The 8,105-nt window shown below is 41.0% G+C and overlaps 1 long non-coding RNA gene across 1 annotated transcript in view; it reads right to left on the minus strand.

The window, feature by feature from the left end:
* The window catches only part of LOC120794386, a 39,777-nt gene extending 37,074 nt beyond the window's left edge, over positions 1-2,703 (minus strand). The window contains exon 1 of the long non-coding RNA XR_005708120.1: positions 2,354-2,703. This is a non-coding gene — a long non-coding RNA (uncharacterized LOC120794386). The remainder of the gene's footprint in view (positions 1-2,353) is intronic.
* Positions 2,704-8,105: the final 5,402 nt, after the last annotated feature.

Raw genomic sequence — 8,105 nt, forward strand, 5'->3', positions numbered from 1 at the left:
GAAACCAACCGATGATTAGGTTCTTTGTAGTTTATGTTGTTTTTTGGTTTTGTTTGACTGAAGTTGACTGAGTCGGTTCGCTGACGACGTGCAGCCGTGTAATTGCTCGGGTCAAGCCTTCATAACAATTTCCTCTCCTTCTCCCGAAAGTTTGTCGCAAGCACTTAAATAATTACCGATTAGTAACGAGCTGAATTAAACGGTTCGTGATTGGATCTGGAGGCTTTTAAAGCTAGTGCGTTCATTCAAAAAGACCATTGAACACCTCAGACAGAGGCACGGCTACCCACGGGGCTAAAAGATAACCCGGAGGAAAAAAAAAAACAACAAAAAAACAAAAGCAATTTCATGTGTTTACAAACACTTGTCAAACACCACTGAACGATTTGAATTAAGAACATACTGAAACGCGGTACGTGCTGAAGTTGGAACATACCCGTTCTCTACACCAGAGGGCAGACTATGATTAAGAATATACAGCTGGTACCTGGCGTTTCGGGCATTTAGTAAGTTACAGCAACAGTAAAATGAGAACGTTTCTCTAGCTTAAAACAACATTCAGATGATCTTGTGTGCTTTGAAAACAAAACAAAAAAAACACTTGTCGGTATTCATGCTTCTCTTTTCTGGCAGCCCCTAAAGCCTTCCTCCCCAAGCTACACATCAAGACAAACTGACCCAAATACCACTGGAAAACCTCCTTGCAACCTTTCAACCTTGGAAAACCTCCTTTCAACCTCTCATGATTAAAGGGGGAAACCTGCACTCACACAGATTTTATGAGCAACATGAGAGCCCATCTCCTTGTTGCTGTTTTCAAAAGGGCAATACGGGTCTTTCACCGTACAATCTCAAAATTGCCAGCAGCTTTGACTATGCCCTCCTCGCTGCATTCAAGACAATCTGTCGGGACCAAAGTGACTCCAAATCATCTGCATATTTTGTTTGGATCCTCCGGAGAGGGTTCTTTTCCAATGAGAGCCTCCAACCAACTCGAATTTCCTTGGAATTCACAGATTTTATCAAAGCTTCTTTCATCCTAGTCTGTGCTGTATCAGAGTACAGTGACTGACAAGAAACTGGACGCGTAATGACTGTTTTTTTCAGATGCTGGCAGTATTCGGGCGGTTTGTTGGACCAGAAAAATTCAGTCAGCCAGTTAACCTGGAACAGATTATAATGATAATAGAGAGCTGATATTTGGCATCTAGGCTCTGACCTCATCACTTCCCACAAGGGTGCACCAAGCTCGGCGCAGCAGAGACTGTGGTGTGATGATAATAAAACTTCACCCCAGGGGAACTCGGGTGCCTACAGGTGTGATGCTGTGCTGTAGGTGGAGCTTATGAAATGCAGCAGCAGTAGCAGCAGGTATGTGCAGTGTGCAGCGGAGTCAAAAGAGCCGGGGCAGGAGCAGCATAGTAGAAGTAAAAGGGACTTCAGTTTATGAGGGAAATATAGCCTGCCCAGTGAAGGTGCAGACTGGGCACTGGCCTCGGTGTCAATGTCACCCAACAAAAACACCCCCAACAAAAATATCTAGGGAACTGAAATGGATAAATCGAAACCCAGCAATCCATCCCATATGCAGCAACATGCTTAGACAGTGGAGATTTGTAGCAAATAATTACTTACTTACTCGAACATGGAAATTAACTTAAGGTAAAGTGTAAATGATAGAAAGGAGCTCAGCAGATCGAATCATGGCATAAATAGTAAAGCAAATTGTGACTTAAAACTTTTGTTTTGAGTTTAAGTATTCCTCTAATGCTTAGCTGAGTATGAAGTGTGTGTAGAAAATGTAAATATGACCACCTATGTGTGACAAAAGACATGCTGAGTTTTCCACGAAGCCAATATTAAAAAGGGAAATAAAAATATACACGGACTGTGCAAGCCAACAGTCGTTTCTACATCCCTAAAGCCAATACACAATATTAACGTTTACTACAGTGAGACCAATAGAAAACCATCCAAAATGAGGCAACAACCAAGTGGGAAATATGCAGCAAAACCAATTCAGCATGACAACAATGCATAAACATCCGAGTTAATCACCATAAATCAAAACAGCACAACAATATTACAATGCATGTGCCAAAGTCATAATAATGACTACCGATGAAAATACTTAAAAAGAATCATGGCAGTAATATAAAAGCAGGAATTGGCAGGTAGGAGAGGACAGAGAGCAGGCAAGAAAATGTGAGGGACAGCAATACAACAGCCAGGAGTGTTAGCAGCCTAGCTTACGAAAATGGCTAACCAAGCACAAAAACACCAACTGAACAGAGCCGAGACATTCAAGACATCCAGCAATATAGTCATGTTAGCATTATCAACATAAATTTACCTTTCTGAAGAGAAGAACTGTTCGCCGTCATCTCAGCAACAATAAATCCTTCCAAAATGCTTCCAAATCAAAGTGGAGTTTGGTTCGGAGAACTAGCCAAAAGCCACCGGCACTGCCGCTTGAGAAAGCCGAATCCCTGAATGGTGGGCAGCAGTGGCAGGGAGCGCCAAAAACTATTATTTCTCTCCCAAATCCGCTCTGAAGGGACTCATCTGGACTGCTAGCGGGCTAACATGCCTGTAAAATGTTATATGAGCTTAGGCGCCGAGCTTCGAGCAGACTTAGCCACAGAGCTGTTCAACGGCCTCAATGAAAACGAGCAGCCACGATTTAAATAGACCGCCTCGCTGTGAAAGGTGCGTGGTAAGGTGGCATATTGGGGCCACCGAAGTTTAAAAAAAAAAAAAAAGAAGTGTGTGAGAGTGAGTGTGTGTCTATATGTGTACATGGAGCCAGGAGAGTGGGGTAATATACCGAGAAAAACTTGTTTTCCGAGATTAAAAATCGCATAATATGAATATTCTTTGAGGTTATAAAGTTATGACTCTGCGAAAAAATTGTGTTTTCTGTTTTTGGTCAAGGAAGCACGTCGCTTCTCTTTTTGCAAGGCTGGATCAACCTCATCACACCACAGATGCCACTGCTTGCCTGCATTATGCCTGCAGCGGATAACCTAATCAAATTACACTTTGCAATCAGATTGGGCAAAAGGGAAATACTCTTCATTTTATCCCAGAATCACCATATTATCATAAGCATCCGGACTTTGAAGAGACATTGCTGTGAACTGGGCCTATGCAGAAGAAAACACCATACTGATTTAGGTGAGGTGGTGGCTTTCGTCCATCAGGAACTACAATGCAATGGACAGATGCAAGGGTGTCGTTGGTTACATCTGTGGTGAGATGAGGTTGATCCAACCTTGCAAAGTGAAGCCATGTGGTTCCTTGACAACAACCCAAAAAACCAAAAAAAACATGATTTTTTTCACATAAATTTGTGACTTTAACTTCAGAGAGTTTCTGAAGTTTTAGTCTTTTCGTGTGCTTTGTTGACAAAAAGGAATATATGAAAATAACACCAACCTTAATTATAAAGGGGCAGAAAAACAGAGATGATTAATTTCACGACCATAGGGTTCCCAAATAGTGGTTCAGGCCAGGGCCATCAAGAGTCTGTGAAAAGGTTTGAGGGGGTTTCAGAAGTTTAATGGACGTTATATAGACGTTATATATATTAGTGTTTAGTACAGATAAGAATACAACTAAATTCTCACTCGAACAACAAAAAAACATAATGAGTTGTAACTGGGTAAAAACTGTTTAAACAGGAGTCATTGGTCTAATGGCATCAGTGATATGGACATTACAGGAGCGACTCCAAGCCACTACGACCTCCTTTCTGAGTAAGAGGACTCTGCTCTGTCATCCCTGTTGCAGTATGGGTCCTCTTGGTTTGAAAGACGAGAAGACCTCCAGATGCCGGCAGCATGACGATGGAGTCCCTGAACCTGTAACGTGGAGGCAGGGCGTTTCAGGTCCCGTTTATGGGATTCACAGCGGGATGTTGGATGTGTCCGAGAGAAACTTTCTCCCCAGGTCCATTTCTCCTCTGTCAGTTTGGATAAGCTTTAAAGCAAGGGCAAGAGCAGAGGGGCTCCCTCTCCAGTGTCTGTCCCACCACTTTTCTTCTCCCTTTTCATCAAGTCTATCTTAAGTCCTCTGCTCCTCCTACTCATCGCACTGTAGCCCTCTGTCATATTAAACTTTAATGAAATTCCATTGTGGTGTGGGACTTGGTAATAAGAGGGATGTTTATTACTGGTCTCTTAAGTTATGTCCCAAGTTCAAGATCTTTGACCATCACAGTCAGGGTAGAATATGCTGTCCAGACCACCAACAAAGCGACGCTTATTACATCTCCACCTCATAACTCTCTCATGATCCTTTCAAATGGGCTGTCTCAAAATGAAAAAATCCTCTTTCGAATCACAGCTCTGTCTCACTTGTCAGTGATTAATGGAGAGTTTCTCGAACATAACAAGAAAAGAGAGATCTGAATAAATAAGTTTTTGCTACAAACGTTTGCAATCCGTCAAGTTGATTGAGTGCTCTGATAGTTTGCCAGTTATATCTGAAGTGGCTGTTGGAGGCCCAGTCGTGCCCACTGATGATGGAGCAAGCGAGGAATGCAGGACAGAAACAGATCTTTACAAATACTGTATTCTCGACTGGATGAGATTTGTCACTATTAGTACAGTGATTATTCTCTTTTATATTACACACAGTAATCCAAAAGCAACCAGAGGATATTAAACTGAAAAGTCCTGCTAGTCCCATTCAGTTCTCTCTCCTAACATTTGTGGGATATTAGGGTTCAGACCAAAACATCTGTTTGTTATATACAGTGCTATGCAGTTTATCTCTTTTGGACACATACTGTAGAAATACAAATGGTCCGTGGAAAAGCGAGGGATTACTGATTGCCCTGCTTATTTCTTCACACAGTCTCACTGTCTAAGCTAAGCTAAGACGCTCTTGTGATGGCATTGTCGAACAGCTTGCAGTTATTTTCTTGTTTTCAGGCAGAGGGCATTTTCCATGCTCTTGTAAAGATTGTTTCCCAGGCTTTTTTAAAACTTCTTGTTTTTGGTTATGTTATACGTCCAAAGTTAAAATCTTTAGAAATGTCTTAAACATCAAGAACTACTTTTCATGCATGTTTGTATCCTAATTATTTGTCCTAATGGTTCTGTTTAACGTTGGCAACCCTCCATGTGGCTGAATGTAAAAGTTCAGCTATTTTTATCAAATTCTTAACAATGGAGGATGTGCTAAACCAGATGTTTTTCCTTCGATTTTTTTCTCTCCTCCCAGGCCTCTTGTGCCCTTGCACTTGTGTCATTGTTCAGCAAGGTTCAGTGGATCACGGGTCATTGCTCCGCATTAGCTCTCACCTCAGTCTCCGACCGAGCATTTCACAACAAAGACAGTACAGAATTCTAATGTGGTTACATGTGTGCCTGGGCAAAGACCATCTCCTCAAAGCAGCTAAGCTCCCAGATGTCCTTCAGAGTGCCCATTCAACGTGGAACCACTGCTTTACTGTCAATTTCCGCAAACACAGCTATGTTATCAAATCCTTAATGATATATTGAAGAAGTCCTCGGGGTTCTAGAGATTGATAATCTTTTAATTTTGTAATCAGTGTGTCAGAGTCCTAGATTATTTTCTTCTTCCCCTGAGTAAATATAAGAGTTGTAAGTTTGCAAAGCAAACAAAAAACTTGGCAATAAAGAACACACAACAGCTAATGTTGCAACAACTTTTATTACCTTTGATTGTGCTCATATGTAAATTAATGGTTCCCTCGTCATTCACTTGCCATTCAAATAAAAAACTGTCAGTGTGGTTAGATGCAAACATCTGGCCAGTTCCGGTCACATCCAGCTGGAAACTGTCCCAGCCGCAGTGAACGCAGACAAAGAATTAGAAACACAGGTGTTCAGGAAGGGAGCATTTTCAGTGAGGAAACTGAGGGCGGCTATGCTGGGACACATTTGGGATCAAGGCCATCATGTGGTGAAACTGACATTGTTACTGAGCAGCTTGAGGTCTAAGTGTGTGATAAATAGATAAAGAGACCTTTCATCACCCAAAGGTCTCCCAAGCGGAGACACTCTCAACAACCTCTCCAACCCACAAACAATGATAAATTGTCCCAAACTGTAGGACTATGACAAATGTAATAGTTTCCGCAGGGGTCATACTGTGATAACTTGACAGAGTCAAGGCGGAGGTAGAAAACCACAAAAGTAGGTTGCAGCAAGCGTAAAACACAGATGTCTCAATTGGCCCGAATAAAAAGCTTACTCTGCACTTTGGTAAGTTATTATTCACATGCCAGTGAAAACATTTGTTTAAAAAAATGTTCTATAAGAAACCTTTACAGATAATTGTGTTTAGGTCAGTAATCTTTAGACTTAAAAACTCTTTTGGCCACTTGGGGGCAGCTGATACAAGCTGCAAGACTGACATATTATCACCGCTTATGTTGACATGGCAAACTTCTTAGCAAACTGTGGCTTAATTACATATCCATTAGCATTCATTTGGAGTCATATTTCTGGCCGGATGAAATCTAAATCCAATAACCAATTTGATTTTTAATCTCTGTTTTGCTCTCCCCCGACTCCTGGGGGAAATTTGTGGCTCCTTAGCCACTAAACGCTCCACTGTGTTCACCAGCTAGTTTCTGACTTTGTCTGTCTGCTGTTTGGTGCCGAGCAGGTAATGTACAATGGGTTTTTAGTCCTTTTTCGCTGAAAACAACTGCCTGCTGCATCTGGACACAATGCTGATGAGAGCAGTGCGAGCATGAGAATCAAAATAATCGAAATAGTGAAATTGCGGGGCGTTACATAAAGACAGCGAGTTAAAGGATGCCAAAATGCTCCGTCTAGCTGAAAGGAACTGAAATTTTGCGTGATAATTCTCTGTTGTCACTAATAGCGACCCTTTCCACATACACATAGTCTTCGGATTCATTGTCAATATAAAAATATTGATTATAGCGACTTTACTATAGAATATTTGGGAATAAGAGTTGACGTCCAGTCCGGTAAGGTCAGCTGGCTTCATGTTCATCTCTTCTTAAACTGCTATGCATCAAACTATAAAATTCTTCCTCAAAATACCATTTTGTACTAACTATACAATATAAAATAGTAGCCACAGGCTGGTGGCCTCTTTGAATACCCAGGCGTTAATAATACTCACTTCATATAACTCAAACATCTCTCTCAATATAATAATTCATCACTGCCTGTACTTTGGGTTTTTTTTTTTTTCTCTCTTTTTTGGTTCCTAAACTGTAATTCAACAAAATTCAGGTTTGACACTGCTTTGATCCTCTATGTCGTCATTACAAAACGAGACGAAAGAAAAATATCTCACTGTGCTGTACTTATCCGGATCGGATATGAAATGTCAACAAAAACAAAATCTAGTGAAACTGGATCAACTGAACCTGTTTCAAATCAAATAAAAGAGAAAGAGCGAGAAGTTTAATATCTGGTCTTAACCTTTCTTTGCAAAACATCTGCTAAAAGCCGCTTGAGCATTAGACAGTAACAAAGAAATACCTACACCTGTTATGGGATATCCTGCTATCTTAATCAAGTTATAGCACTTGATCTATTGACTATAACCAAACCAATGGAAAAAAAATGGCTTGTATCTTTTACTTGACAGAAATAGGTTGGGATTTCTGAGTTCCAAGAGGGATTCCACGAATACATAAACTGACACAAACTTCAAGACTCCAAGCAAAATGCTCTGCATGTGTCCCGGTCTATCAAACTGACCATCGCCACATTTCACACAGTTTCCATGGACGCAGGAGAAATAAAATCCAACACCAGCCCTTTCCTTCTCCCAAAATCCGTAACATTGCAAATATAAAAGCTGACTCACTAGAACACTCATGCATGTTGACTATAGTCATTGATTGGGTGGATTATTAAATATAGGGATCCTGACTTGCCTTTCAAGTGTCCAGGTAAAATCTAGGAAGAACAGTGCAGCTGGCCCCACACTATTTATTTCTTGGCTATGGCACTCAAATTTAAATGGCACCAACTTTAAATTCAAACACTGACAGCACCGGTGTCATCCTTGCGTGCAAATTCAGCGCGTTTGTCTTTCAGTGCGAGGTGAACAGATATTTAGCTTGCAGATTTTTTCAGAACATG

This window comes from Xiphias gladius, chromosome 9 (genome assembly GCF_016859285.1).
Source record: "Xiphias gladius isolate SHS-SW01 ecotype Sanya breed wild chromosome 9, ASM1685928v1, whole genome shotgun sequence".
NCBI classification, from domain to species: domain Eukaryota; kingdom Metazoa; phylum Chordata; class Actinopteri; order Istiophoriformes; family Xiphiidae; genus Xiphias; species Xiphias gladius.